The sequence below is a fragment of the Mytilus californianus genome, unplaced genomic scaffold (assembly GCF_021869535.1).
Source record: "Mytilus californianus isolate M0D057914Y unplaced genomic scaffold, xbMytCali1.0.p SCAF_9, whole genome shotgun sequence".
Lineage (NCBI taxonomy): Eukaryota > Metazoa > Mollusca > Bivalvia > Mytilida > Mytilidae > Mytilus > Mytilus californianus.
The window spans coordinates 87,685,376-87,702,427 of record NW_026262745.1 but is presented as its reverse complement, the minus strand read 5'-3'; the positions used below and the strand labels follow the sequence as shown (position 1 = coordinate 87,702,427).

The 17,052-nt window shown below is 31.2% G+C and overlaps 1 protein-coding gene and 1 long non-coding RNA gene across 2 annotated transcripts in view; one reads left to right on the top strand and one right to left on the bottom strand.

The window, feature by feature from the left end:
- Positions 1 to 2,201: 2,201 nt before the first annotated feature.
- Positions 2,202 to 6,242, bottom strand: LOC127715435 (uncharacterized). Its single transcript, XR_007988414.1, has 3 exons — positions 5,705 to 6,242; positions 4,495 to 4,574; positions 2,202 to 2,849 (listed from the first exon to the last, which is right to left on the bottom strand). It is a non-coding gene; the product is annotated as an uncharacterized LOC127715435 (long non-coding RNA).
- A 4,107-nt stretch (positions 6,243 to 10,349) lies between these two features.
- The window catches only part of LOC127715430 (transient receptor potential cation channel subfamily M member-like 2), an 85,169-nt gene continuing 78,466 nt past the window's right edge, over positions 10,350 to 17,052 (top strand). The window contains exon 1 of the mRNA XM_052221471.1: positions 10,350 to 10,725. The gene's annotated coding sequence lies outside the window, so the exon portion shown is untranslated. The remainder of the gene's footprint in view (positions 10,726 to 17,052) is intronic.

Genomic DNA, 17,052 nt, shown 5'->3' with positions numbered 1-17,052 from the left:
TTTTGGTCATTTGATGTTTAGGCCTCACCAATTTAATTACTTGTTCGACGGACCCGCCCGCACCAATTTTTTTTAATTATATATAATTCTTTTGGAAAATATGAGCCCTTTAGTACTAAAAAGTGTTTAACAAAAAAAATATTATAACTTATATTGACCCCTTTATAAATGGGATATTAATAACATAGGGGTTGTTCCCAACCTGATTATGACATGGATGGAGAAGTCTTATTGGCACACATACACCATCTAATTATTCAATTATATCTTGGTGAACAGGGAAAAAACACTTCATAAATAAAAGAAATGTCAGAGTACAAGTGATAAATCAAGTTTTAATATTGTAAAAACCTACTATTTTAAGTTTTTAAAAATAAAAATATAATCGCTCGCCTTTACTTTTCAACCTTCGGCTCAAAAATTTTCAGATTAAATATTTTTTTACAAAAATTTTCAAATCGCTCGCTCGCCCCAATTTTTGGAGGTCAAAACTCCGTAAAACAAGAAATCAAATTGGTGTGGCCTTAGTATAACTTAGAAAAAATAATTAAAAAGTTAATACACAGGAATTATGAAATTATAGACAGTAAATTTTAGTAGCCAATCACTGTGCATCTGCATGTGTGTCACCTTGATTTTAATAACATTTCAGATTCCTGTGCAAACAGAGAGATGCACCTAACAGCTGTACTTATTCAGTTTATAGCCTGCCACAAAAGTTGAAGAATTCTGTATTTAAATTTTCATATGTCTGGAGATACTTCGTATTTGAAATGCCAATTAATGGTCATTTCAACTGCAATTTTTTCAGGCGCAATTTTATTATGAATATATATGACAGGTTTTCGCAATAGATAGCAAATCATCAAACTAAAGAAATGATAAATTAAATATCCTCTTGACAGGCATCGCTAATTCAACGGATTTAAGGCAGGCGACACGACCAACAGGATAGAAGCACGTGTTCTGGTTAAAAATTGACATTCTGACACCAATATATCCGCTAATAGAGGTATTTTCTCCATTATTATTTGACTTACTTGATGCATGCGATCATAAATGTCCTAACAATCACTTTTCTTGCCCAAAGAAACATAATTCTACAGTTTATTTCAGGTTTTTCTAGGAAAAGTCACTTTACTCGTTGAACAAACAAGTGCCCTCAACATTCAGAATACAAGCATCCAAAAGACCTCGAGGAGATTTTGATTGGTCGTTTAGTCTGAATAGGCGGGGCCAAGTCCGCGATAGAAAAACTGCTAAGATAAATAAACTTTACTTATAAATGTAATTAGTATGGCAAATCATAGTACCTTAAATAATTATACACCATATCGAAATACTTTTGACAACAATGCATCGTCTGTATTTACCATATAACGAAATCTTTCCTTGCGACGCTCAGTGTGCATTGATGACGTCATGAATAATAATAAGGAACATGGAGTTATCTCCGCTTGGTAAAAAATCCGGGAAAAAATGTCCAAAAATGCCTTAACAGTCCCGCGTAATGTTTATTGCTTATCTTGTTTGATTAAACTCAGTTTAACATAGTTTTAATTGAAAATATACTACAGAATTAGGCCTGGTAAGACCCCTTTTAAGCCCCAAAATTTAGCATTTTTTTAATTACATGTATTAACTTATCGCTACTTATTGAAGTCACTTTTCAGAAGTAGAATACTTCAGTTACTTTAAAATCATTTTTTAATGGGCTGTTTTTTTACAATGCAATGAACATTCAACAGGTACTGTCTTCATTAATTTATGAAAATTTCTGAAATCCTCACAATTTTAGCATTTGTGCTAATTTTAGACGTTTGTTGTCTAAAATGGATATGGCCACTTTTGTTCAGTCTTGATATTTAAATACATGTTGTATTTGATGATATTACATACACATATAAAAATTGAGACTGGGTGCTTCTTACCTAGAAAAGGGGGTCCATTTTTTTTATATTAGAATTAATCTTTATAAGCTTTTTGTCAAATATCAAGCAGATGCTGAGAAAAGTGTTACTTAAATTTTGTGACGCTGACATGAATGACAGATAGTGATCCCTATGTAGCTTCTGGGATAACAGTCGACATAACAACAATGTTAAGTTTCCTCATAGTTTGTAATCTCCAATAACTTAAGGCATGTGAATAAGACATGTAAGATGTAGTTAGCCTATTAATACCACAGACAAACAAAAATATTTCAAATGGAAATAAAATTTATTTTATACCTACATGAATAAAAACAAATATACAGATAAATGGTTCAACTGTGGTGCCGACATTTTCATTAAAATGGTTATATAGTTATTTAGGCTGTTTGCTTATAATTTTACTGTCATATAATATTAGCGAAGTCTGCCATAAAGAGAAACATGTAAAACGGTCTGAATACATGCAAACAGTGATAAGATCTGAAGCCAGGTCGGATGACTATTCAGGTCTTAGTTAGTAAGTATGCATCAATACGAGCTTCAGTCAAAACATCCTGTTGTAATATTGACTGTGTTTCGTCTGTTTTCCTCTTTTCTACTACAGATCAGAACACTTTATCGACTTGTATTGTGCAGGTACAATATAATTCAAAATCAAATCAATAATTTCTGATGATAATTTTGTAGAAAAAGCCATTGTACTTTTTGATACATCATCCCATTCAAGATTCAATTGGTTCCTAAATGGTGGATACTTTCAATTTCAAAGGAAATGCAAGCCTCTGTTGAGTTTCTCCCGGTCAGAAATGTTATCTGTTTCCCAATCTGATGCTAAATATTATGAAAAATTAGTTGATGCTCTTGAATATACTCCTATGAGAACCTGAGTATCTTTAATTTGGCTTTCATCTTCATCTAAAAAGATAAAAAAATAAATCTACAAATGTACTTTAAAAAAATAATATATCCCTTATTAAATTAAAGTTATATGAATTCTCAAATATACAATGTCCATGATATATGGGATAACTATGAAATCTATTTGGTTGGGACCCAATGAAAAAAAATATATAAGATATCTCAACTGGTGGAGTAAAATCATTGCTTTACCACATCTAGTATATCTGATAAAACCTCAATGATTTAATGCAAAAACTTCATGAACTTAACCAATCCATTCATGCAGAAATTGTAGGCCAAAGTGACCTTATCAATAGTAACCATGTTGTACTACCCAAGATATCTATCCACTAGCTATAGTCAAGTATCAATGTAATACCATGTCTATTATCATACAGAGAGACCTAAACACACAAAATTAACAAAGTTGCTCCAGTGGAAAATGTAGGTCAAACTTACCTTTATAAAAGTGAATCATGTTGGACTATCCAAAATCAATACACTGGTTAAGTATCAAAGCTATACAATTTTGTACCCGAGATATTGACCTTAATGCAAAAAACGTAACCATGTCACTCATGTGGAAAATGTAGGTCAAGGTGATCTAATTTTTATTATTTACCCTATTGCTCTACCCAAAACCTATCCACTGGTCAAATATCATAGCTATACTACATGTTTCATGATTAATCTAGTGTCACTTAAGTGAAAATGTAGGTCATAATGACCTAATTATAAATGTTAATTAGGAAATTTTAATATGTCATTATATGAGGTTCTTGATTGAATCCAAGTCCATGATAAAACTAATACAAAGCTATACCCAGTACTGTAAATTCTGAAATTATTGCGTGCATTAATAACTGCGATTTGGTAATGTAATTTTAGACTGAAATGCGAATTTAATTTTTGCAATATTCAGAAAAATCCTGTTAGATTCATATACATGATATAGTAAATTTCAAAATGCGAGTTTAAATTAGTGCGATTATAACCCTGTCGCATTTTTCGCGATAATAAAACATCGCAATAATTTCAGAATTTACAGTAATATTTTTGACATTATCACTTTTTTGGTAATGGTTAAATATTTTACCACTGGTCGTCTCATGATTACCTAACCTCCACCCCTTCCCACTAAATGTATCTCTGTACATTTAACAATCAGTTTAAAATTTTCAAAATGCCTTTCAATTGCCCCTGTAACTAAACTATGTAGGGATGCCACATCCGATCTCTGATTTTGTTAGATGTATTTATGCTTTGTGTCAATCTGATGAGTTAAGCCTCAACTGACACATGACTGATTTCTTATGTTGTACTGATACACTACTGTCCCAGGTTAGATGAGGGTTGGCGCCTTCAAACGAATTTAACCTCAAAGTGGTTGATGTTTGTTGCTGTATACCATATTTGTTTTTCGTTCATTGTTTTGTATATATATTTACTCATTCTAAATAGTTTAACATTTGTGATTTCTTGGCCTTTGATAGCTGACTATGCGGTATGGGCTTTGTTCATTGTTGAAGGCCATACAGTGACCTATAGTTGTTAATTTTATGCCATCTAGTCTCTTGTGGAGCATTGTCACATTTGCAATCAATTCAAATCACTTCTTTTTTTATATCAAAAACATTCTCATACACGTATGTTTTCTTACCATAATCTTTTTTGTATCAACTATGATTCCTCCATCAACTTCTGTTTGTCTAATCTTGGTAAAACACTGCTTGCAGAGACCTACAAAGTATGACTTTGTGAAAAAATGGAATAATGCAGCCAGTCAATGGTACCATACACACTAAAAACATCAATAAAACACGATCATGTCAATGTCCAGATGAACAATGTTTCAGGTGTGAACAATCAATCAATTTATAAACCTGTTGTTCTACGGCATGATGCCAGTGAATAAATTATAATAGACAAATATGTTTTATCAAATTAAAGGTTAAAACTAATTTATTTACAAAAACAGTCAGAGATCTGACATAAACAAGTCAGAATTGTCAAGACTTATGCAAGTCAGATTATGCATTTTTACACAGGAGTAACAGTATCTTTAGACTTTATACAGTCAGAATGTGCCTGACTTATTCAGGTCATATTATGTTCAGTGGATTGTGATGTTTCAGTATTTTAAGATTTGTAGCAAACCTTTTCAAAAAGTTACCATGAATTTTTGTATGATGCTTAACAATACCAAAATATATCTTTTAATGCTGGTTTTCAAGTAAATCCATTGTTTATACAGAATCTTATTTACCATTTATCACAAATACATTCTTACATAAAATGGTTAATTTCATATGATTCCGTTTTTTTAGGGTCTTATTCATATTTCTGGTCATTTACAGTTCGCAATTAGATGGTGGTTGTGCGTGTTGCATATATCACATATCTACATGTATTAGAAATAAATGCCTTTTTCCATATACCTGTATATATGTTCATTGTATCACATAATTATATACCTCGCCACTATGTCATGCATATGTGGCAGTTTAAAAAATGAATCTTTTCATGATACAGTGGATCCATCCAGGGAGGGACCGGTGGTCAAAATAATTATGACGTCTTGAAAGGCCATTTTATTTACTGGCTATGCCTATGGCGCCTGCGTTGCATTAAGGCGTCAAACATGTCAAAGCAAAAAAAAATAAAATAGCCTTTCAAGACGTCATATATATTTGGACTGGGGACCAGTTGGTTAGAACCTTCCCTTTTATTGCTGATTAATGCTTTTGAATAGGGACACATGGATGGACATCCCTTTTTATCCTGCTAAGAACCACCACCCCCTCCCCCCTTTTTTTAAATTGGCTAGATCCACCCCTGTCATAATTAACTAATTTATTTTTGTAGTTTACCTGACCCTTTTGGAATTAGTTGTCATTACAATAGTCAGTATTCCTATGATAGGGTTAGTGTCGTTCCTCCAACACTATCAGATTTTCGCCTTTTGGAGTTTTGCCTTAATGTTAGCAGAACGATCTTTGAATCCACACTTTGTTGAATAGTCCCGCCAATATATCCCAAAAAAGTCTCTGTGCCATCGGCATGTACATATCGACAATTTTATAGCAGCACGATCAACAGAAAACAATGTCACTTATGTGTATAAAAATTAAAATAGTCCTCCTGGAACATGTGGAAAGTTTGATAAACAGGCCTCACTGCCCTCAGTGCTGTGGATAAATTCAAGGTGGTGTCCTTTGTACAAAGATAAACCTTGTCTAACAGATGAGTTGTATAGTGCTTTGATTGTCCACAATAACCTCCAAGATTAGAAAAATCGGACCGAACAGAGACGTCAACTTTTCATCACTGGAAGCTGCCATATTGCCAGTGAAAGATTTCCACTAAGGGAGACAATTTAACCACAAAAATAACATTGAGGCTACCTTTGGGTAATTTAATGTTAAATTTTGCAAATTACAAGAAAAAAAACATACATTTAGCCAGAAATATTTTTCAACATAAAATAAATCAATTTTAGTCCAATTACCACCTACTTTAAGCAATTTTAGTTAAATAACAAGAAACAAAAACTATTAGAATTATTGCATTTTATGGTTATTTTAAGAGTATTTTTGATCAACTTTCCATTATTTGCCAAGCTAAAAATTTTTACCTGTCTTAGAACTGATATACACCTTTCAAAATATTATAAAAGTTAAGAATAAAAAATATGATCTTGAGAGAAAACTGCTATTGAGTACATGTAGTATATACAAGTTGTTTATAACATCTGTTGCGCGAACTTTCTTGCAACCTGCCAAAAGTTCCGAAATTCTCAAAAAAGCTATTTTTTTGGTTATTAACTAATGTTCCTTAAAAATATGATAAAAAAATATTTCATTTAAGAGCTATATCAATTATCCAGACCCTTTAAAAGTGCCTAAATAAGGTGTATTTTTTAGCCGTTTTTAAAAATAATTCACTAATATGCAAATTAGGCGGTTTAATGGAAAATAGCGCAAATTAACAAAAAAATTTTTTTTTATCTGAACTCCTGAATACCTAAAGTTTTTGGAAATATATATAATTTTGGCAAGTTGTAACTACCAATTTGGACGAAATTTGGGATTTTGCATGGTTTTAGGGCAGACTGGCTCTTAACATTATAATCAAATACATTAAAACTGTTACAATCATTAGCCAATTCTTTTGGATTTGAACATTTCACTAATGAGAAATTATTGTCCTTCACACGATTTGCTCTGACATGCCTTTCAACATTCTATACTATTCACAATTTGAATAGTTTTAACGCAATAACACTCATAAATAATGAAAGTGTAAAATATTATCCTGATTTGCAATTGTCCTTTGTGATACATTAATTGAAAATTTAACAAAACAAGAGTATTTTACCGCATCGATTTAAAAAAATGTTCTTTTGTAGAAAAGTGCTTCTTGATTTAGGTAAGTTTTTACATAGCTTGTATTGTACATATGCTTTCCAGCACAGTACATGTATATATTACTTTTTAAAAAAATTCTAATTGATAATGGGTATTCTTTGTAGGTCCATTTTATTAATATAGATCCGCACGTTTTCATGTATTTAAACATTCATTGATTTTCAAATTCAAGATATATCGGCGTCTTATTAATACTAACATTACTATGTGTGACCAGGAATGTAAATGTATGAAATGAAATGTCGACTAGTTAATATACTATAATTCATTTTTAGATCTTCTGATTGACTGATTTTTTTCCCTTTCGATTCGGATTGACATCTAACATGTGGTGCATACTTTTAATAACCTGCTGGAGAGTTGTTCCGCTATGCGAGATATTCAGTGTGCACCACATCATTGATGCTTTTTCTTCATAGACAGAAAAAAAATATTGCACTCATTCCTTATTTTATCATGATTTTTGTGAGCCAAATTTTGTTTATTCATGTTATAGAGAATATATTTTATTAGTATCATACCATACGTGTATGATCAACACGTGACTTTGAATAATGCAGTACATTTTCTTCTAAATATTCAAGGAAGGACTAGTAATCCCGAACACCATGCGACGATTAATCCTATTATTCCCCTGAGCATGAACTTTTGATGTTATTGATTTGTTTGTAAGTTTTTGTCCGAATATAATAATGTCCCAGAGAATATCTCTGACAAATTAAACTTAGGATGACCTTTTATATCTAACATAAAACGTCTGTTAATTTTCATTTAATTGCAAGGAAGGACGAGTAACCTTCAAAATTAACAACTATCAATGAATAACTCTATTTGTCACCGCTGAATACTTTTCGAGCTTCTTGATTTGTACACGAGTTATAAAAAATGAGGTCACAAAGGTATATAATCAAAATATCAACGATCAGAGAGTAAGTCATCGAGTGATGAATAAACAAAGCCTGGAAATTCCTCTTCTTACATGTCTTATGCCAAGAATATTTCTCAAAAACGGTCCTTTTCAGCTCCATCGCTATTTTACAGAAAAGTCTACCTTTGTTGTATAAAAGAAATGCTCAAAATTAACTTATTAAAGGTTTTTAAATCTGTTACTACAGTCAGGTATTTTGTAATGGTTCAAAAGACCTGTACACTGTTAGTTCGAAATGATGAATTAATTTTTGCATCTGAGTAACTATACATATCACAAATTATCAACCCTAAAAAAGTTATTTGCACTTTGGGCTTCCCATCTGGGAAATAACCGTTATGGGTTGACAATTATGGAAATTTACCTTTTCTACGGGTCATAATTGTATATTATACATTTGTTGAAAGTTTCATTTGTTACAAGTTAACATTTTGCGTGTGTTCCTTTTAATGATAAAGTTTCGTTAATTTTAAAGAGCTTATGAACGAGAAACTCAATATATTCAAAATGTTTAAGTAGATAAAATTTGTTCGTACTTGACTTAATTTTAAAATCCTTTAAAAAAATGTCAGACACGAGCTTCTTGATGCATGCACAAGCAAGTCTATACATAGTTTATATTTTCCAAATACTGTCTTGTTTAATGTCCTTTATGATTGCTGTTTTTGTTGTTGTTGAAACGATTATCATATTTCATTGCACATGTTGCAGAATTGTTCTTAAATTTGACTAAATATAAAATATTGATTAAATGTGATGATTATAGATCATATTGTCATTTTTTTTCTAAACTGATACTCTGTCAATCTTTTACATATGTGTAGGCATATCATTATTTTGAACAATTACCACCACAGTCATATGATAAAGTCTATTATGTTAAACACAAAGTAAAAACACTGTAAATGTTTAATTGACATCTCTAGTGCTACTCATTAGAAATAGCCATACATGTATTTTTCTAACATGAATTGGATGATACAGGTGTATTTTAAAATATGAGTTAAACATATTTACAATGCATGATCAGAAATAAATATACATTATAATATCTCGCAACCATGTCTCAAAATGGTTTTTTTATTTACTAAAGGAACGTATTCAGACTCTAGAAAAAATAGTAAAGCAGTCGTTTAAGTTCGATCTCTACAGTATAAGTTATTATTTCGTCAATAAATAAGTGAAAGAACACATTTGATTGCAACTTATCTTTATTCGTTAAAGTTAAACGAAGGACGATAACCACAGCCAAGTCTCTCTTAATTTATGCTAAGAATAAGAACAAAACAGTCGTTTAGACAAAAACAACAACAACCTGTATGATATGAAACGCACCATCTTTTGTCGCACAAAAGATTCTGTCGTGAACATTTATTATTCCACAGAAATGACGTCAGATAAAAACAAACATACTACTTCAGCGACAGAAAATTGAGACAAAATATAATTCATTACAATCTTTACTCAAATTGACTGTAAACATATTTAAAAGAACACTTTAAAACAAATATAACTTTCAACTCAATTTAATTAGTGTCGGTTAAAATCGGTATTCAATGAAAGTCCCGTTTGATTATATAGATCCTCACGTATTCCAGGTATTTATACTGTACATAATCAGCTCAAAAATATTGGCTGTAAGTGTTCTTGATGAAGGTTAAATTGGCCTTTTATAAATCATCACAAATCTATTTTGCGTGTAAAATGTAAATATGTAAATTAATAATCTCACATGGAAAATAACTCGTTTATTTTACCGCACGATACTTTCTCTATCAATTAACGGACCCTCACATAAGACTTCAGATCGGAGATTTTAGCATTGATTTCAAAAAGTTCATTGACTAACTAATTAATTGATAAAGTGTATCATAAACCAACAATGGATAGTCGATTTTTATTGTAAGCAACTTCTTGCTTCACAATAGTTACAAAAGCTGAAATAATCTTCTCTAAGTATCAAATGTGTGCAACATCTGCAATACATATATATTTAGAGGACAAACAGTAGAGTGGTTGCAACAATTCACAAAATCTGTCCAACTACCACTGAAATATGTTTTGATATTATGTTTCTTTATAATAAGAGGTATAACTTATTGACGTTTATTTTAATTTAAAAAAAGAAATAAGACCAATTGTCACCGAACGTCGCTATGTGATGCGCACTTTATCGTTGTTAAAAGTTGTCAACATTTGACACATGTTGTTGATAAAGTACTGCTAATTTCAAAAACTTCACGAAAATTATATTAATGCATTCAAATGTGTTATACTATCAAATGTGTTCGTACATGAACTTCCACTCAAGTTGATAGTAAAAATCGCCTTGTCAACATTCTCATTTATTCACAATTTAAACGGTCCTACATAATGCAAGTCATTTGATCAATTCATTTTAAAGTGTTTTGCAATCATGTGTTCATTTCACATTGTATCTCAATTATGAGACATTTAACTAAAAAACCTGAATACTTTAAACTATTCATTAGATATATTGTTTGTCAGGGACGTACACATTTGCCCATTAATCCAGGTAAGTTACTAACATAATTGACAGATATTCATGTTATATATATAGATTGCCTAACAATGTAATTTTAGCACACTATTTAGTATGTTAATATGAGAATGTTTAAAATATTTACAAAATGATGAAAATAAACGCAATCTTTCGCTAGACTAACTAGCTTTATCAAGCGTGCATCTATAATTTTATTTGTGTAATTGAATTAATCTCTGCACTGATTAATCCACACTCCCATAGATTTGTATTTCATGTGCTGCTATTTATAGGCACTTATATATATATAAAGTCTCTGAATGATTGTATAATAAAAACTATAACACAATTTTCCATACGTTTCGGCCATTACGGCCTTCTTCATTGGAATAAATTACAACATTGAAAAAACAATTACATCGATTGGATGCATTACGTAATAATAACTACTATGACGTTTATTTGCCGCGTATTTTTTTTTTTTTTTTTTTTTTTTTTATAAATATTTTCACTATCTTTCATACATTGTGTTGAGTCCATCAGGCTCTACAGTTTTTATTTTTTTTTTATCCAAAAGGCTTCTTTAGTTTTTCTGTAAATTTCTGTTCCAAATACTCTTTCTATGGCGGTAACTTTTAAATTTTTCATCGAATGATTATGCTGAATGAAGTGGTTTGCTACCGGATCGTCTATTTTGTTTGTTCGTATTTTTGAAAAAGTTCAATAGCATCCATTGATAAAGTGAATCACCTGTTTGTCCTACATATATAAGTTTTTCGTATTTTGTACAGTTAATTGCATATACTACGCCCACGGTTTTACAGTTTATTTGTCCCTGAATGGTATATTCTTTCCCGGTGTTGTCACAAAATACCTTGGTTTCATTTATGTGTGAGCATAATGCACAATTTTTACCGCATGGTCCACAGCCATTAGTTTGTTTATAAAATTGTAAATTGTGCTTCTTGTGTACTAAGATATCTTTTATGTTGTTGTCGCGTTTAAATTCTACGATAGGCGGATCGGGGAATATTTTCTTTAGCCTGTTAGATTGATGGAGAATTTTAAGATTTTTTCTGAGAATTGAATGTATATTTGGAAGCGCTTTGGAAAAAGTAATCACCAAGGGTACTCTGTCGTTTTCTTTCTTTGGTTTGTACTGTAATAGACCGTCTCGGTTTAGAATGTCGACTTTTATTAATTAAACTTCAGTTTACGAGTTATTGTATCCACTTTTTTTAGGTGCGTTTTTATTTCTTCTCTTCTTATTTTGTAATTTTCTTCTGTTGAGCAAATTTTTTTGACACGAATATCGAGTCCATATGGTATAGCATTTTTTTACAGAATTTGGGTGGCTTGACGAAACATGTAAGTACTGGTGTTTATCTGTCGATTTTGTGAAAAAATCTGTTTTAAGTTGTCCGTTTTCTATGTTTACAAACATATCAAGAAATTCGATTTTTTCAGTTGAGTAACGCATTTCTGTTTTAATTCGCGGATATAAATTATTGGACAATTCGTGAAATTTTTTTAATTCATCTAAACCATGTTCCCATATTCCCCAGATGTCATCAACATATCTCCAATATGAAAACGGGTGTAATTGCTGTTTTAAAATAAATTTTCCTCCCATTTTCCGAGGTAGGTGCAAGCATAATTCATGCCTAGATGGGAACCAATAGCTGTTTCTTCTGTTTGTAAAAAGTGCTTTCCGTTAAAGCTAAAATTATTATTTTCAATGACTAAGTCCATCATTTTAAGAACATCTTCAGTTGGGATTGATATATCAGATCGATTTTCTAATGCTGTTTTAAATGCTTCTCGTGCTTCTTTTCGTTGTACACTTGGATATAATTTAGTTACATCTAAACAAAACATTATTGCGTTGTCTGGTAATGGCTGTTGGATTGCATTTAGTTTGTTTAAAAAATCTGTTGTGTCTTTAATATAGGTGGGCAAGTTTCGAACATTTTCCGAAAGTTCGTTTTCCACTATTTCCGCGATCTTTTCTGTCGGATGGTTCCGCCCATTAATAATTGTTCTTACCGGATGAATTTTTTTGTGCAATTTTGGATTTGCTTGTACTTTTCCAGGACATGTTCCTTTCGGTAGTAGATATTTTTTCATGTCTTTGTCTATTATTTCTCTTTTACATACATTTTCTACAAGTTTCTTTACTTTATTTTCATTTTTCTGTGTGAGATCTTTATCTATGGCTTTGTAAGTACGTATCGTTGTTATTTAATTCTTTTTCGACTTCTAGTTTATAGTCTTCCGTGTTCATTATAACAACGCCGGAGGATTTATCGCTCGGTCGTATCACGATGCTTGTATCATATAACAGTTCTCGCATTGCCTTTTCTTCTTCTGTAGTAATATTCATTTTAAATTTTCGGCTCTATCTACTTAAAATTTCATCTTTTACGGTCTGAATATATTCATCTAACCATCGTTCTCTTCCGGGTGAGGGTGTGAAATTACTTGATTTTTTGAATTTAGAATATTCGTTTTGACAATTTTCTTTTTCCTCGTTTGCTTCAAAAAAATATTCGCGGATACGCATTCTTCTTTTCCATATTTTCAAATCGGCTATAAGTTTTCCCATGTCTACTTTTCTTCTAGTCGGCACAAACTTAAAACCTTTCGACACAGTGTTTTTTGTGCGTTCGTTAGCTAAATTAACTGTACAAAATGAGAAAAACTTATATATGTAGGACAAACAGGTGATACACTTTATCAACGGATGCTATTGAACTTTTCAAAACTACGAACAAACAAAACAGACGATCCGGTAGCAAACCACTTCATTCAGCATAATCATTCGATGAAAAATTTAAAAGTTACCGCCATAGAAAGAGTATTTGGAACAGAAACGTACAGAAAAACTAAAGAAGCCTTTTGGATAAAAAAATTAAAAACTTTAGAGCCTGATGGACTCAACACAATGTATGAAAGATAGTGAAAATATTTATAAAAAAAAAAAGAAGAAAAATACGCGGCAAATAAACGTCAAAGTAGTTATTATAACGTAATGTATCCAAGCGATGTAATTGTTGTTTCAATGTTGTAATTTATTCCAATTAAGAAGGCTGTAATAGCCGAAATGTATGGAAAATTGTGTTATAGTTTTTATTATATATATATATAATCACGTCTCAAATGAACTTCTCTAGACTCTAGAAAAAATAGAAAAGCTATCTTTTAAGTTCGATATCTACAGCAAAAACTATATTCGTCAATAAATAAGTTATATGAATTGACACATTTGATTGCAGCTTATCTTTTTTCGTTAAATGAGGGACGTTAAAAAACCCCAACAGACAGGCTTCTCACAATTTATGGATCAAGCTTACAAAGAATTAAAAACACTTTCAAATTATTTACTCCGATTGCATTTAAAATGGCAAATTAAAGTAATTATCCTCCATGGTTTTAAATATGATTTTAACATTTATTTAAAACCTAATTCAAACTTAAGGCTTCTAACAATCTCGGTTTATAAAGCTATTTTTGCACATCGAGTGTAAGTGTTAAATATAAAATTTGAAAATTATTTTGATATACCATATTCTATATCAATCAAAAAGTGCATAAAAGCGTTTCTGAATAGTACGACAAATGAAAATTAAAAATAGATGGAAAGTATTTATAATGAACGCGATCAGCTGCTGCATTCTTTATAACTTGAAAGGACCAGACGCAAACATCGTTCTTTATGTTTTGAGCTTTATTTTAATTATTTCCGTAAGACTTTATTAATCAATATTTGCATCATTGTAAACGTATCAAGTTTCTTATTTTGATTTTATTGTTGCTATGGTTCTATCGATAGGCAGATAATACTACCTTTGCACAAATTGTTTTAATATCATGTTTTCCCACTCAAGCGATACAGCACAATTGACTTAACTTCTTTCAGGAATACAAACAAGAAATTAAACGTTTCTTTATCAATTCAGTTTGGTTCATTAAATAACTTTTATACATTAAACAACCTATTGATTTCGCTAGATTTTGACAAGAGATAGCATAAAGTTTCATGGTTTTTTGTATAATGAATTTCTTTACTTTTCTATTTGACAGTTATCATAGGAAACGTATTTCCAAAAAAATCATTAAAATCATTTTTTATGCTTTTTGATTAACGTGGGGTTTTTATGTATTTTTTGTGATTGATTTAATGTACACACCATTAATTTTTTAGCATTCATAGATGTAAGTCAGCTATTGGATATAAGTATGGTTAGGCTTTTCGTCACGATTAAAAGCAATTTTAATGAATGGCGTCGGAGGTAGGTTAAGGAACTTTGAAACGTAAATAGTGGCAAAAATATGATATATCAAGAATAAAATTGTTTAAACCGAAATTCAGGAATCTTAGTTGTTGAATTTATATATTCGTGTAGTAAGGATTCAGTAAACCGAAATTTTTGTCATGATCGCCTAGATCACGTGACTTCTACAGGGGTAAAATGCCTCAACCAAATTGGCAAAAAACGGGTTACTACACTGAATAAAAATCAAGAAACTTTTTTTTAAACGAATCCTTGTGCTTTCCCGTTAATTAAAAGTGCTGCGCGATTTTCCATAAGTGAACATATTAAATAAAAATAATATTTTTAGTTTACCCGGCAGCATATAACGTTAAATTTGTACACAGTTTCGTTCCTATTGTGATTACAGTTTCAAATTCAATAAGCGCGCAGCACTTTTCTATTAGGTTTTATCTTTAGCTTTCTATTTCAGTTGATTTTTTTTAGAAATATCGTCTCTGGTAACCCGCTTTTTATGAATTTAGAATTGGTAACTATGGTTTCGATAAATTGTCAATGTTATTCAAGCGCACTGAAGACTCGAACAATCATCAAAGAACCGCAACTCTGTTGTCACAGTTGACGATGCGGGAGTATTGACATTATTAAACCTCAACATAAATTGGTCTTATTGACAATATCTGTTGAAATCGTTTGACCTTTGTAGTAACCGACGATAGTAAAACAAGTTGTCTGTGTTTGATGCCCCTCTTTAGGCTTCAATTGTATGTAGAATGTTGAATTTTCCCGTAAAAAGGACTGACGAAATATGTGCAGTTCCACCTTCATAAATAATTTGTACTACCAATCTCTATACAAATTTGGAGAGTAGTCTTATGGTGTATATGTTGGTTGTCCGAGTTCTATATATATGTTATGTTATGTGTTGTCCTTGGTTCTTTTTTATCAACCAATTACTTTCCTCCAGCCCCAGGTGATTTATATTCATATCAGACTATTTATTTTGTGTATAGCAAGATCTTGCTATATAAATCACTGATCTCTTACTATATAAATCCTTGATCTCTAACTATACAAATCCTTTATTAATTATGGGTTTGTAAATTTATGCTAATGGTATGCATTAAAAATTGTATAACAGAAGAATAAAAGAAAACAAGCAGTTCTGACATATTCAGTTGCAGAATATGTTTGGAAATGAGTATGACAAGTTCAATCAGAAGTCTTGAAAAGTATAGATAACCACTTTATTTTAATTGGAAGAGAATTTGGTATTCAGGGTGAGGAAAATGGAATGTTTCCTTTCATCTGTTGCTACACAGACATATTTTTTTATGAGGGTTGCTGTGTGAAAAATAATTTTCACTTTTTTTCCTTCATTTTGTGTTTTTCCAGTTCTTACCAGGCAATAATATTCATTTTCAAAAATGATGTCCAAGTCAGTACTCGCATAGTCATTTCATCTATATCATGTACATTGTATATTGTGTTATCAAGCATCGCATTTCATTTTGTGACAACAAAAATGAATTCAGTGGCGGATCCAGGGAGTGGAACCCCCCCTTTTTTTTGACGATCAATGCATTTGAATGGGAACATATAGTTGGAACCCCCTCTTTATCCTGGGTTAGGTACCCCCCTTTTATAAATGGCTGGATCCGCCCCTGGAATTTGTGTTGTTGTGTTACAGTATTAAAGGGACTATTTGTTCAGTGGCTTCCTTTACTTTGGTTCATGTCTGTCATATATGTTTTATTATACATTAGGCTGTTAACTTTCTCTATTGAATTCTTTTTTTTATGTCTAAGCCATTTTTAGCCCAATATACAGTATGGATTTTCTCATTGTCAAAGGTGGTAGTTGCCTATAGTATAATTGCTAAATTCTATAGCTATTTCATTTGAACTTTGGTGGATAGTTGTCTCAATGGCGATCATACTAATTTTGATATAAAAACAGACAAATGGCATTAAAGTATTTGTGTGACCATGTATTGCTTACAGATTTCTTGTTGACCCCTCTTTACAAAAATCTGGATAAACTTATATATTATAATAACCAACATTAGAATTATTTAAAATGGGAT